Here is a 14404-nt window from a genome sequence, read left to right as displayed (position 1 = left end):
TAAATGGCATGCACATGCGCATGCTTCCTCCACAAGTTCCGGCAGGAGTAAATCTGCCAAAGAGAAGACAAACATTTTCAGTCACCTCCGAAACACGCTGCTGAGCGCATCGTGGGAAGACTTTCGTCACTGTCCCCAAGAACTTTCGTCGCGTGTTCTGCGTGATTTCCTTAGAGATCTCCCTGTGACCTCCAGTGTGGATGACGCGTGAATTTATTGTCTCCATCGACGAAGAATTGATGATTTGTGCTTCGGTGTCTCTTGCAAGTGTTACAGATTTTTTCCAAGAAGAAATCCTTTGGGTGATTTAGGGTGGGTTAGAGTGACGTGACTGAGGATTCTTTTGCCTGCCAAAGATCCAACAGACCAGGGGTTGAGATATTTTTTGGGGGATTGTGCCGTAAGTAAGGAAAGAAAAAAAAAAAACGGAAAATCATCGAGAGAGTGAAAATCTCTGTGAAAGTGTGTTCCAATCACAATTTTGACACTTTTTCCGGGCACTTTTTCAACCTCTCTCCAGAGAATCCTCCTGTAGTTCCTCAAACTCCTTCCGATTATAATATATTAGCCAGGGCTTTGGTTGCAGAGCCAGAGAAGGGATCCCTCTCGAGGGGATCCATCCTCCCTTTTTAGGAGGATTGAAAATTGAGAATTTTCCCTATACAATCTCCAAAGTGTATCCTATGGTGAATTGAAAGTGCCAGTAAAAAAAAGAAGATGGTGAAAAATGCAAGTTAAAAATGAAAAATGTTTTGAGCAAATGTGATTGGCAGTGTCTAAAATAATTCAGTAGGAAAGATAAATTAATTCTGTTCAGTGTGCTTCTCAATTCAGATCACTCCAGCAACATTGTTCTCTGGCAAATACAATAATTAGATTAAAAAGCTCCAAAGAAGAAAGTTTTCCGACAAAGTCCTACTTTTGTCACAATTTTCCAGCAATAGCAAAAAGAAAGTTTTTGAAGAAAGTGTGTGCCGTTGAAAAAGTTTGCCGCGAGACCAAACAAAAAAAAGTGTAGCAAAAAATTGAGAAAATTTCCCAAAAAAAAACTCCAACATCAGACTTTTCCAGTGAGATTTTCCTCCCATCCTTCAGCCTTTGTGGATATTTGAGTGGTTTAGCTGAAAAAAAAAAGGTACGTGGCATTTTTGTGTGCTCTATATAGGCCCCCTTTTGTGCCCTTTGAAGTCAAACGCTGTCGCTGAAAAATTTGCCGGATTATCTGAGGATTTTCACTGATTTACCCGGATTTTTCATCCTACGGGGTGGATCGTCTGTAAATAATTTTTGTCTTCATCTCCCTTAGGGATGGGTTCATTGGGATTACAATCTAATTTCGTGTTATATCACATAAAGTTTAAATGAAACAGGTTTATTAGAAATTATGAATATTACAAATTTATTTGGACTGTTTATACACTTTTTTTTAATAAAAAAAAAACGGTTTTTAATAGTGTATTTTAGCCAAAAACCAAATTCTGAAATTGAGCTATAATCTCATGAACATTAGAATTTGAACCAGATCCTCCCAGACAATTATGATGATTAATCTGAATTTAATAATTTGTTTGTTTTAATAATTTTTTCTTAATAAATTGAGCTACAATCGGACGTGTAAGAGTTTAACATAAAATCGAAAGAATCCCTACAATTTGCTTCCATTTCTACAAAGCTCAAAAGATTTTAATGGTTTTGTATGCTTCGTAAAGATTATTTCACGGGGTTCAGACGAGAGGTTTAATCCCAGTTCCAGATGCTTTTAATGGATTAATTGTTCACTTATTTTTAATTTATAATCCTAATTCTCAGTTTCCTCAAAATTCTTGCTTGATAGGAAATTAGAGAAATTAAGCCATATGGCTGAATGCCAGATCTCAAACCTTTATTCCAAACCCGTAAAATCCTTTAAATATTTGACTTGCATTACCCCAGAAATATAAATGGGACTCCTGTTGAAATTTCCAAAGCTTTGTAAAGAAAAACCCATTCATTTTTTATCGGAAAATTTCATATCTTGGGAACAGATAAATCAATGTCGTTGAGGTTTCAGATATGTTTTAGAAAACATATTGAATAATATTTCACGTGAACGTAAGTTAGGTTTAGGATTAAAGGGTATTTAAATAAACTTTTCAAAGTTATATAAAACTGTTTTCTCACCTAATGCTTATTTTTATGACTTAAAACCTCTAAAACCTTATTGGGAACAGTTTTTGAGATAATTTTTACATACGATTGTGTATTAAGGACAAATTGATCTAATTGATTTCGAAAAATCATTGATTTTTTTTATTCATTGAAAAATTCAAGACTATTTAATTTCTAGATTATTTAAAATTTTAAAAAGTTAAACCCAGGGGCCTCTCGACATTTAATTTTTCCATATGTTTTTGCATAGAAGCACTGAAGACTTCAAGTCAAGAATAATATGGTCAAGTTGACCATATTAGTCAATTAATTTGTTTTCTTATAAAAATCGCGAGACACAGGCCGCTGATCATATTTATTTAAATTAACAAATTTTAGTGTTTTCACAAAATACATTTTCTCTATAAATTATACTTTTCTTATATTGCTGTTTTGAAACTCTGATTTTAAATAAACTGTTTAGACCGATTAGCAACTAATTTTTACATAATAATTATTTCCTCAAGGCAAATTATTTAAAATTTAATTTCTATTAAATATCTGATCTATACAATCTTTTATTTTCGGCCATACCTATAAACTGCAATGCCTCTGGAATACAAATATCAACCTAATTGTCTTTTAGATCATCTGTGTTGTGTGATTGACCATCTATTGCAAAAAAGTGTGTCTCGCCATTATAAAGAAAATTCCTAAAAGACCCAAAAGAAGAACAAAATGCCAATAGGGCCTCAATTACAGGGTTAAAAATATTAATTTCAAATGATTCGGCTAGTTAGCACGATCGCGATTCTAACAAGAGTTTCGGAAAGAAATTTAGCTACTACTATCATTATCAGTTATTAATTTCTATCAGTTTAAACTTGTCCGGCTTATCAAAACCCGTCTATTACTTTAATAAAATTAAACTTGTCCTAATACAATAAGTAATATTCTCGCTAAAGCGGTCTTTAGACTAAAGCTTTCGTCCAGTTCTCAGTTCTCGAATGTCTTTAAATCCTAAACAACCAGCTATTTTATTGGGTTTTCGGAAACTATTAGATTATTTTCTCTTTTAATAATTCTATCCTAAGTTATATTTTTTTTCTCAAAAACTTGTCTAGTTAGAAATTAGAGCTGTTTAGCAATATATGTTAAGTCTTAGGTCTCAATCCCGTATGAGGCCGATTAACACTAAACCCACCAAGACCGGGCTAATTTATTGTTTTAAAACTTATTCAAATTAACACATAATTGTACGGTATAATGTCACTATCAAATCATTATCAATCTTTTCCTCTTTACCAAGAAAAAATTGTTGAGTATCTTACCTACGGTGGTCTGTCATTTGACCAAGACATTTGAATAAAAAATACTTTTCAGTTTAAGGAAATCATTCTTTTGATATGAGAATAATCCAAAGTAATTATATTATATAAAAAAAGGACAGATAATCCTAACCGACTTATGTAGGTGAGATTCCTATCGTGAGCTAACTCGGAATGCATGCAAATTCGATTTAAAGCTCAAGTTGGGGGACGCCATTCAGTTATCTTGAATCAAATTCGTGAAATTATACTAATTTTGTATTTAAACCAAAATATCCAATACTCGATAATTATGTCGAAGTAATCATCAAAATCGGTTCAGCGACAGTCGAGATAATTGAGGTTATGTGATATTGAAATTGGTTTTTCGACTGTGGCGCCCCTGGTGTTGGTCCCACGAAGTTCAAATATTCTAGAAAGTTGTAGAATTTTGTGAGGCCTTTCATATGACCCCTTAATCATCAAAATCGGTCAAACAGAACCGGAGATATGATTTTTTGAATTTCGTGAACTTTGACCCCTCATATCTCCGGTTCTATTGAAACCACAGCGCACATATGCACCACTTTGGAAACGTCCTAGACTGGACTACAACATACTAAAATTTGATTAACTTGCACAATGACGTTTTTGAGAAAAACGAATTTGAATTTTGATGAATTTTGACGCTATCGCAGCGCGACTTGTGGTGAGTTGCGGACGGACGGACGGACGGACGGACAAGAACGGTTTTTAGCCATCCATATATTTGTGATCAGGAAGTGGCCAAACATATTCTGGTACAGTTTGGGGCCGATCGGAGGACATGAGATTTTGTTAGGATTTATATTATTATTATATTTATTATCTTTATTGTGAGATTGTTAAGAATCTCACCTAATAGTAGTGCATAAATATTTCTAATCGTTTGTCAATTTGTAAGGCAGAAAAATACCAACACAATCAAATTTCAATGAGATATTTTAAATTGCACTACAATTAAGTTATTTGTAAGCTTTTGAAAACTTTCTAATAATAAATGTTGAAATTTTGGCTACTTTTGCAAGTATGTTTCTCGTTAAAGCGATCAATTTTTTTTTTGATAAATCATATTGAGAAGTAAAGTGGAGTAATAATTTATTTCAGTAGCAATAATTTATAAATCTCGTAATGAGGCATTTTATATTGGGAAGCTATCTTACTGTAATATGTGAAATACTAAACCTGAAACCTTTCAATAAGTATAAATTGTAAAATACTTTTTTGTACTTAAATATAAATTTCTTCGTATTGGAAGTTTCTTTAGTTTCATAAAGCTGTACCTTTAATATTTCGGATAATTTTCCAGAATAACGTATGAGGCAAGATAGGTAAGGAAAAATTTCTATTTTTTCTATATTTTTTTTTTTAGTATTTAAAAGTTTTTTTCGTCATAGCTCTAAGGAACTAAAAAGCTTTCATGGGGACTCAATTTTAAAATTGCATTTGGTTAAAAAAATTTTTTTAATTAATATTTTATATATTCAAAAAATTATAATTATGGAAATTTTAAATATTATTTTGCAGTCATTTTGCATTATCAAATACATAAAATTTGCAATTAAAATTTTTTTCATTTAAATCCCATAAATAGATTAATATTGCTCATATTCCCTGGTAAATTTTGGAAAAAAATAACTCGCTTTTCATTTAATCAGCTTAATTTTATCACACATTTGCCAACCGCCAAAATGATTGAAGCTAACGAAGCCAATCAATTTTGCAAAAATGCACTGTGGGGAACTTCAAATAGCAGTCCAAAAATATTCATTGAAAGGTATTCGGTGATCTAAAATCTTTCCCTTTTTTACTTTTTGGGATTGCCTTTCCTGGTCGTCAGAGTGTATTATTTTATTAGTCAGCAGAATTAGCATAATTTATTGTATGTAATGTTACAACAAATACGTTTGAATGAGAAGAAAAGGGAATTCACCATGGTTTGGGGTTAGTGAAACATCAATAGAAGTCGTTTATTTTTAATAGCTCGTTTATCACACACATACATATTGAGCGAAGAAAATGGAGGGAAAACAGAGCTAAAAACCACATTCGAAAAAAAAGAGCCCAGAAAAAAAATGATGAAGTAGCACCAAAAGCAAAAATATATAGAAGAGCAATAAGAACGACTCACCCTTACAGTCAATTTTCTTTTGCTTTTCCTCTGCCTTTTCGCTGTTTTTCTTTCTTTTGTGTGTATGTGGTGTTTGAATACTTCTTTCACTTTTCTGACACCTAGAATAATTCGCAGACAGAAAAAAACAGTGAGAAAAAGCTCTTTATTATCATCAAAATGGCATTTAAATATGTGTTATCATCAATTATGTTTCATTACGCGATTTTTCATATACTATTTTTTTACAGAAATTATATTTTAAAAAAGTAGGTAATTTAAGATTGGATTTTTCTCAGTCTTAGGACGAAGAGGTAATTCATTAGAAAGAGAAATTGACAAGAAGAGAGACGTGATGTTTTTTCACTGTTTGTCTTTTTGACATTTATGGCCTCTACACTAGAGAAATTTACGTCCATATTGAAGCAAATTCCCTACGTTTTGTGTAGGAAAAACAATCAAATATGGACATGAATTTTTCTTGTGTGTAGAGGCCATTAGAAATGTATCCTATGTTTCTATAATACTTCAACTTTTCCACACTGAGAGAATTACGAAAAAGTTAAAATAACATTAAAGGGTTAAAGTTACCCTTCTTTCATGTTGATTTTACCCTTAAAAGGTGTAAAAATAACATTAAAAAATGTTGATATATTTTTACACCCAAAATGTGTTAAAGTTATGACGAAAAAAGTTAATCGCAGCCTCTTTTTTTCTCAGTGCAGAAACGTTTTCTCACTTCTGGAAACTCTAAGTACCAATTCTAAGCACCAATGGCCAAAGTTTGAAGTACGATATTTTGAATAAAATTTTAGGTTTGTGTTACTCCTGTAGTACGACTGTTGAGTCTAGAGGATTTGGAGGGAAAGAGCCAAACTTAACTAATTATTGTTCAGCTGGAGTGGTAACTCTGAGTAGTGCTATAACGGCGGCTAATCTCAAGCTACGATATCGATATAGTTCCGCTAGATGGGGTTGTGAGTGTTCGATGAAGTTGTTTTGAACGCACAATCGGAAGTTAAGCGAGCAGGACGACAGATTAGCGTCTTTAAGATTTAAGAAAGATAGCGGTCTTTAGAATGACCAATGGAGTTCAATTCCGGGAAGCTAGCGATGAAGGGTATTCCAGCATGTTCTGGTGTGGGACCTGTAGCATTCGTGGTACATTCCCTTTTTATAAGCATTATTTGGAACATGATGAATTTAGCTGCAATTTTGAACACCTTGCTTGTAATTTTGGACACTTTGTTTACAATTTTGGACAGCTAATTCATCCCAATAGAATGTCCATTTTTGTAAAAATCCTAACTTACCAAGTCCTATTGCTCTTTATGAGAAAGAACCGTAGTATATCCCAAAGAGCCTACAATCTTTTGTGCCAGAGTGTCCAAAATTACAAGCTGTCCCATTTTACAAGCAGATCCTATTGGGAAGTTTTATTTTATTTTTTTGAGAAACGTTCCCATGTTCTTTTTCAGACTCGTTTACGAGTTTTTAAACAATTTTTAATATTTCTAAGAATTTTTCGGTATCTATTCTATTTTTCAGTATTTTTTCAGCGTTAAAATGCCTTTGTGTTTACTTAAAACGTTCTTATCTTCGTAGAAATGCTTTCACGTTTCTAAAAGTTCTTTAGTGTTTCTAGAAACATTTTATGTATCTAGAAATGTTTTCGTATTTCTAAAAAAGTATCCGTGTTTAGAAAATTTCCCGTGTTACTATTCCTACACACGTTTTCTTGTTTCCACAAATTTATCCGTGTTTCTACAAGCGTTTCATGTTCTTACAAATATTATCACTTGTTCAGAAACGTTTTTAGATTTTGTTTTAGAAATGCATCCGCGAGGATGTAAATATTTCCGCACTTGTAGAAAATTTTTTCGGGCAAATGGTTTGATTTTCGTTAATATCATTGCTTATTATTGCGCTAGGAAAAGAGATGGCAAAGTGTTTTCCAGCTTTGCGGAATGCTCGAACTCACGAGAAAGAATTCTCCGTGAATAATCTTTCCGCTTAGTTTTTGAGTGAATATTAGTTAAATACCGATTAAATTGATTCACAAATCAGAAAACAATTTTGAACTAGAAAATTTGGAAAGAAGTGTGCATTGCGTATGTTAGAATTAGAATGCTTTCGACATTAGTAGCATGCTTACGAAAAAATGAAAAAAAACAGTAGACAAATAAATCAATTACGATTACATCACCAATTCATTATCGATTAGGATCAATGCAGCCGGGTTGGCAATTGCAAGACCTTTCCAAAAATCCGAATTTTAGTAATTCGGATGAAAAATTGACGTTCCAAAGTAATTAAACTTTGACATTTTATAATTCGAAATGGTGAATTATCCATGACCTGGGGTATATTCGAAACATATCCAAAAATCAGCTTTAGGTTTTGAAAAAAAACCGAAAAAAGAGTTTAGATCAGATGGAGGTAACTTGTAAATGAAACTCAGGCATTAATGTACTTCCAAATAAGTTCTTTTAGCAGACCTGTGCACGTTAAAAGTCGTGTAATATCGGAAATTTTGTGTTGATAATTCTAATGGAAATTAGTGATAGCTGTACTGGGAACACTAATCCCGCTTATTCACGGTGCCATGATTAATATTTTTGCGCTAAAAAGACATAATAGAAAGAAAAACTCATATAGAAAGAAATTGTCTTTTGGGTATCTTTGTCGGAAGACGGATAGCTGTTCACTATACATCCTTCTACTTGAATCTTGCAGAAATAAGAAGAAATTTAAAAAAAAATATCATTTCAAATGACAAGCTTCCTAAACCTCGCGCAATTCAACTCGAGAGAGAAATAGAGACACAAATAATTCACTTGACAAACGTCTGGCGGCGCTGCAGCTGCGAAAAGTTTCTAAAATGCCATAAAATATTAGGTGAGATTCTTAACAATCTCACTTACTATAATCCTAACAAAATTTCATGTCGTCCGATCGCGCTCAAACTTGGCCAAAACGTGTTTCAGCACTTCCTGATCACGAATATATATGTGGCTAATTTACGTTCCCGGCCGGCCGGCCGGCCGCTCTTTGGAGCTTAATAGCTCCTAAACTAAAAAAGATATCGACTTGCGGTTTTCGGCAAAGGTTATATATCGGGTGAAAATTGCAACTTGGTGCATTGACCCCCCACCCCCCACCCCTCCTTCCGCCATTTTGAAGACCCCCCTTTTTTTGTTTTCTCAATAGATCCGCCCCTATGGCATCGAGCGGGCTCAAATTTTAGTATGTTATAGCTGGGCCTTAGAGCTTTCCATCAATACCAAACTTAAGGTCCCTCGACCCCCCTGACCCGAGCTATAAGGGTCCAAAAAAAATTTCTTAAAATGGCCATAACTCCTGTTCTAATTGTCAGAATTTAAAAAGTGAAGGCTTTTTGGAAAGCTCTCGTGAAATGTCACTTCCCCTTCTAACATCGCAAGTTCATAAAACCACCGCTAGGGGCGCTATTATTAAAAAGAAAATTTTTAAATCTTAAAAGTTAAATAACTCAAAAATTCCATTGTGCATCGGGCTAAAATTTTAGTATGTTGTAGCCGTTGATTATACCTATCAAACAAAAAAAACCTTAAGTCGATCCATAACCCCTGACCCGAGCTATAAGGGGTCAAAGTTCGAACATTGACCGGCCTCTATCTCCGGTTCTAATTAACATAGCGACATATATTTTATCTTTTTGGTTTCGTCTCGATGAGCACTTTCAGATGGAAGTTCAAAAAGTCACCACAGGTGGCGCTGTGATAGCGTCAAAATTCATCGAAATTCAAAGTCACTTTTCTCAAAAACGGCATTGTGCAAGTTAATGAAATTTTAGTATGTTGTAGTTCAGTCTAGGACGTTTCCAAAATGGTGCGTATGTGCGCTGTGGTTTCAATAGAACCGGAGATATGAGGGGTCAAAGTTCACGAAATTCAAAAAATCATATCTCCGGTTCTATGTGACCGATTTTGATGAATGAGAGCTTAAACGAAAGATCTCACCAAATGCTAAAACTTTCTAGAATATTTGAACTTCGTGGGACCAACACCAGGGGCGCCACAGTCGAAAAACCATTTTCAATATCACATAACCTCAATTATCTCGACTGTCGCTGAACCGATTTTGATGATTACTTCGACATAATTGTAGAGGACATTTGTCTCTACATTTCGTCCATACATCATTTTCCGCTCAGACTACGCTATCACTCCGATTTTGCCGTTTAAGTGTGAAAAAATTGATTTTTCCAATAATAACGCTTTGAAATCACTCAGATGCCAATTTGACTGCCTCTACTCCACCAAGACACTTAAAATAGGGGTTTAAATGGAAAGTCCCGCAAAATACACCAATTCTTTGATATAGTTGAAGTTCAACAAATGACTACTTGGGGCACTCTGGATGAAAAAACGAGTTAAGAAACAAAAAACCTCGCTTATCTTGGCTTCTGAGTAATCGATGAGATCATGTTCTATAGGAAAATTATAGAGAACTAAAATTCTGGTCTACATTTCACCCATATAACACTTTTCTGTCAGTTCATCCAAATCCTTGACATTTTGGTTTAAATACAAAATTTGTATAATTTCACGAATTTGATTCAAGATGACTGAATGGCGTCCCCCAACTTCAGCTCTAAATCGAATTTGCATGCACTCCGAGTTAGCTCACGTTAAGAATCTCACCTACATAAGCCGGTTAGGATTATCTGTCCCTTTTCTTCTCTATTTTATGCTTATTAACAGGTCGTGTCCCTTCTTGTAATACGTACTTTTGCATTCCTTATTAACCAAAATAGTGTTGTACAAAAGGATTTTTCTCAAACCAATCCTGAATTTTGAGACAGCTCAAAAGAATATGAGTCTTCCAGCTCAAAATTTCATCTCAATATTTTTGTGACAATTATTCACAATTAACCCAAATAAGTGTATTCAACTATATTATTAAAAGGATTTTCTTGTGGAAATTACTTAACTCTAAGGAATTAAACAATTTTTCACATTAAAACACCTCTCATTTTCTCTACGTGAATTTTCGCGGCATTTCGAAGAATGCCAACAGGCACCTTCAAATTTATTTCGGCTTTAGGTTTAGTTCAGTGTAGGTTATATACCTTCATCATAACCTAAATTTGAGCTGTACCTATTGAAAAATGACTAATCGACAACTTTGGTCACGGTTAAAGTTTTTTCTCAGAAATTCTCTTTTATTACTCCTTTTAAATTACATGTAAATAAATCTACGAGTATTTTTATCACCGCTTCTTCGTGGTGGGTGTGGAAAAAATTATGAAAGTTTGCCATTCTGGCTTTTCCTGTTGACAATTCGCGGTATTCATGCAGAAAATGGAACAAGATTGTGTGGAAAAAGTTGATCCAAGTGAATTAACTGTAAATTGTAATTAATTGAGGTGGGAAAATTTTTGCTTTTATCCAAGAATTGCAGGGTTATAATGGAAAAAAGCTTCTCTTTTATCTCATAATATTTTCCCTTTCTCATCTGTAAATCATATCATTCCCATCGAAAGCAATAAAAGTAATTTATTTGCCAAAAAGATGTGGCCCGGTTATCTGCTCATTTTCTTTGATTGATGACAATGACAGGGATAATGAGTGTGGCATGAGATTTTCCTCCTTCTCTACTCAAACGAAACTTATACAATATTGATTTTTCTAAGACTTTCTCTTGGCCCTAGGAGAAATCACACTCAAGAGAAAATATTCAATTTCCATTTTGATTGATGATGGAGAAGACGAGACAAATTAATTACTATACTTTTGAAATCTAATTTTGAGAAAATTATTTATCTCTTATTTGCTCACTAGAGCGCAATTATTTAATTACATGAACTGTGTCATGTGAAACATTGATGAAATGCGCGTGAAACACTACAAACATTTTTTTTATCAGATCCCTCGTGGTTAGACTGTAAAATTTTATTTCCGGCAATATTTTGGAGCATGTGAGAAATTTGCATATTGGATGGGGGTGGGCTTAAACCCTCACATCTATGTTATTCATTGCCCAGGACGTTGGAGTGGAATTCTGCAAATTTAATTTTGAGGTTAAATAATTGAAAAGGCGAAAGGAATCATGAGAATTAAGCCCAAGAATTTCATTTTCATACATCATGGTATAGATGATTCCGTAGGTAGAATGCAATTAAAATGTTCGTACTAAATGTTGTGCTTTTAAGAAAAATTCATATGATATTGAGCAAAATTTGTAAATAAACCAATTCGAAACTTTGAAAACTAATAGACTTCAAATTCGCAACTCCAAAACTTAGAAAATATTTTTAAATGAAACAATATAATTTATTCTATTTTATATTTCTTGAATCATTTTGATTTTAAATTCAAATTCCTAATAAAATAAACTTTTAGTTATATCAGAAACTAACTTTTAACTATTGATATTAGAGTGAAAACGGAAGAAAATTTGCATTATAATTTATCAATAGTCATTCGAGGAGGAATGGAACACTCCAAAAAGAAATGGATTTCAAAAAATGAGCATTTTAATGCTCATTTTTTGTAAATTAGCAAACTTGGTCAGTAAAAATTGAATTTTGGTAAGTAAAAAAGATTCATTTCGGTTAGTAGGGGAAAGTACTCTCTCTTCGAATGACCATGCCTTCGAATAATGTGAATTTTTTATCTGTTTCGTAAGAGATTTACACTAAATTATCACGTAATTATCAACAAATGATGATAAATCAGATATTATTTAATAGAAAAATGTAAATCTCTTAGGAAAACTAAAAGAAAATTCACATTATTCGAAGGCATGAAAGTTCGAAGGGAGAGTACTTTCCCCTAGTCATCAGGAAGTCAGAAAGTCATCAAAAATTCCTTCAAGTGTTTATAGGCGGTCGTACCACCGATGATCTAGAAGAATTCAGTTTTAATTATGTTCTAATCTTTCTAACCTAATATCATTTTTAAATTGAATTGAATTTAGGACTTAAGTTACATAATTAACATTTAGAACTATACATTTTTACATAAAATAGACACAAGGGGTACTCAGGATTAAAAAAAAAATATTCGAAATATCATTATTCTGCTCACTGATGTTGCTGAGAACCTTTTAAAAATCGTTAGTCATCGAAAAGCTCATCAGATACAAAGTCAGACATCGCTCAGACTTAATAACGATTTCTCACTTACAGTCTTAAATTTATTCCGCGAAGACTCGTTTTTGCTACTTGGAGGGAGGATTTACAGTGGTTTTTGATCAATTTTGAAATATTTATCGATCAGAGAGTACTCTACCAGACAAAATTAAATACATGAATAATGTTTTGTTGACCGTTTTGAATTTGATGATCCGAAATGCGGAGATATTGGAGTACATAACTTGGACGCTACATCTTAAAATTAGATTGGCATTATTTATTTACATACCTAATAAATGAAAAATCTAAGCTAAATTATTACGAATTTGAAATATTACTTTCCACTGGATAATATGAGAATTACGATTAAGAGCCTAAAATAACTCAGGAATTTTGAATAATAAAAATTATGGAAACCACCTAAGAAGCAAAATAGGTGCCTTTTAAAAATATGTAACAAGTCTTTTAATGCACGTTCTTAAGGTTTTTAATGCGAATTAGGTGTTGCTATTATTTTGGTTATTCTATTATTATTATTATTATTATTATTATTAAACTCTTAAGCTCATTAAAAGTGCGCTAGTTTAGGATGGAGTAACCACTTATCGCTATGTTTAGAAAAAACGGGAATTAATTTTATTATAACTATTGAACCCTTATTACAAGATAACTCAAATTTGACACAAAGTTACTTAGATATATTGGCTAGAGATTCGTGAAAGCAATAGTCGTCCAATTTAACCCTGGACTACTTAAAAAACTATTTTTATTAACAATGCAAAAAAAAACCACTTCGTCGCCAGTTTTTACCACTTTTCGCCAGTTCTGTAACCACTTCTCGCCACCCAGTTGGAAAGGTTCAAACTCAATTATTTTGGGCAATATTATGCAAAGAATACATTCAGTATTTCTCTTTCCGCATGATCACCCTATAATTACTCACTTTAAATGACTTTTCTTCGCTTTTATTTGAGAAATCAAACAATATGACTATTGCACAAAGTAAACAATCCAGATTTGACAAGTGAAGTGTTAGCGTCGCCTTTTGAAAAGAGATGGCGACAGGTGGTAAAATCATTCCAAAATATTATCACTTTTCGCCGTGCCTCATTTTTATATAAAAATAATGTATAATAAAATACTAATAACCTAAATACAAATTTTATCTATTCCACAAGTTTAATTAAATATACAATAGACAAATTATTTATTCAAAAAGGTACATTTTTCTTGATGAAAATTTGATGACACTTAGTATATTGGGTAAGAAATATTGGATTCGATGCGTTTGCTTAAAATATTGCTCTAAAAAATACTCAAAAATGTAAATTTAAAACTAATAACTACTATTTTTCGACTCTAGACGTAGAAGCAGTAAAAATACAAGTAACTTTGTGGCTTATTTATTTCATAAATCGCGAAAAATAGCGATTTCAATTTAAGTGGCGAAAAGTGGGCGAGAAGTGGTGATTCCACCCTACTTTTAGTAGTAATTCAACCAAGAGCGCTATAAAGAGAATATAAGAATTTTGGTTCTATAATTTCTTTCCCTTAAATCATTCTACAACACTATATTAAATTAAATTGGTTTTTGGGCTGTTTATAATCGGTTCGACTGGCTTCAGACTTATCAGGGAGTCCAACACATTTTTAATTAATCAATATTTGACCTAAATCGGTTGAGAAATACGCTTTTAGAGC

The 14404-nt window shown here is 32.9% G+C and overlaps 1 protein-coding gene across 2 annotated transcripts in view; it reads left to right on the top strand.

Annotated features, from left to right (window-relative positions):
• Positions 1–79: 79 nt before the first annotated feature.
• Positions 80–14404, top strand: part of LOC129807309 (uncharacterized) — a 352121-nt gene continuing 337796 nt past the window's right edge. Inside the window, exon 1 of one of the 2 annotated variants that reach the window (XM_055856497.1) lies at positions 80–1135. The gene's annotated coding sequence lies outside the window, so the exon portion shown is untranslated. The remainder of the gene's footprint in view (positions 1136–14404) is intronic. The other variant, XM_055856496.1, reaches the window with a different exon arrangement.

This window comes from Phlebotomus papatasi, chromosome 3, assembly GCF_024763615.1.
Source record: "Phlebotomus papatasi isolate M1 chromosome 3, Ppap_2.1, whole genome shotgun sequence".
In the NCBI taxonomy this organism is placed as follows: domain Eukaryota; kingdom Metazoa; phylum Arthropoda; class Insecta; order Diptera; family Psychodidae; genus Phlebotomus; species Phlebotomus papatasi.
The sequence above is the reverse complement of the archived record's forward strand: the minus strand, read 5'-3'. Positions and strand labels throughout refer to the sequence as shown.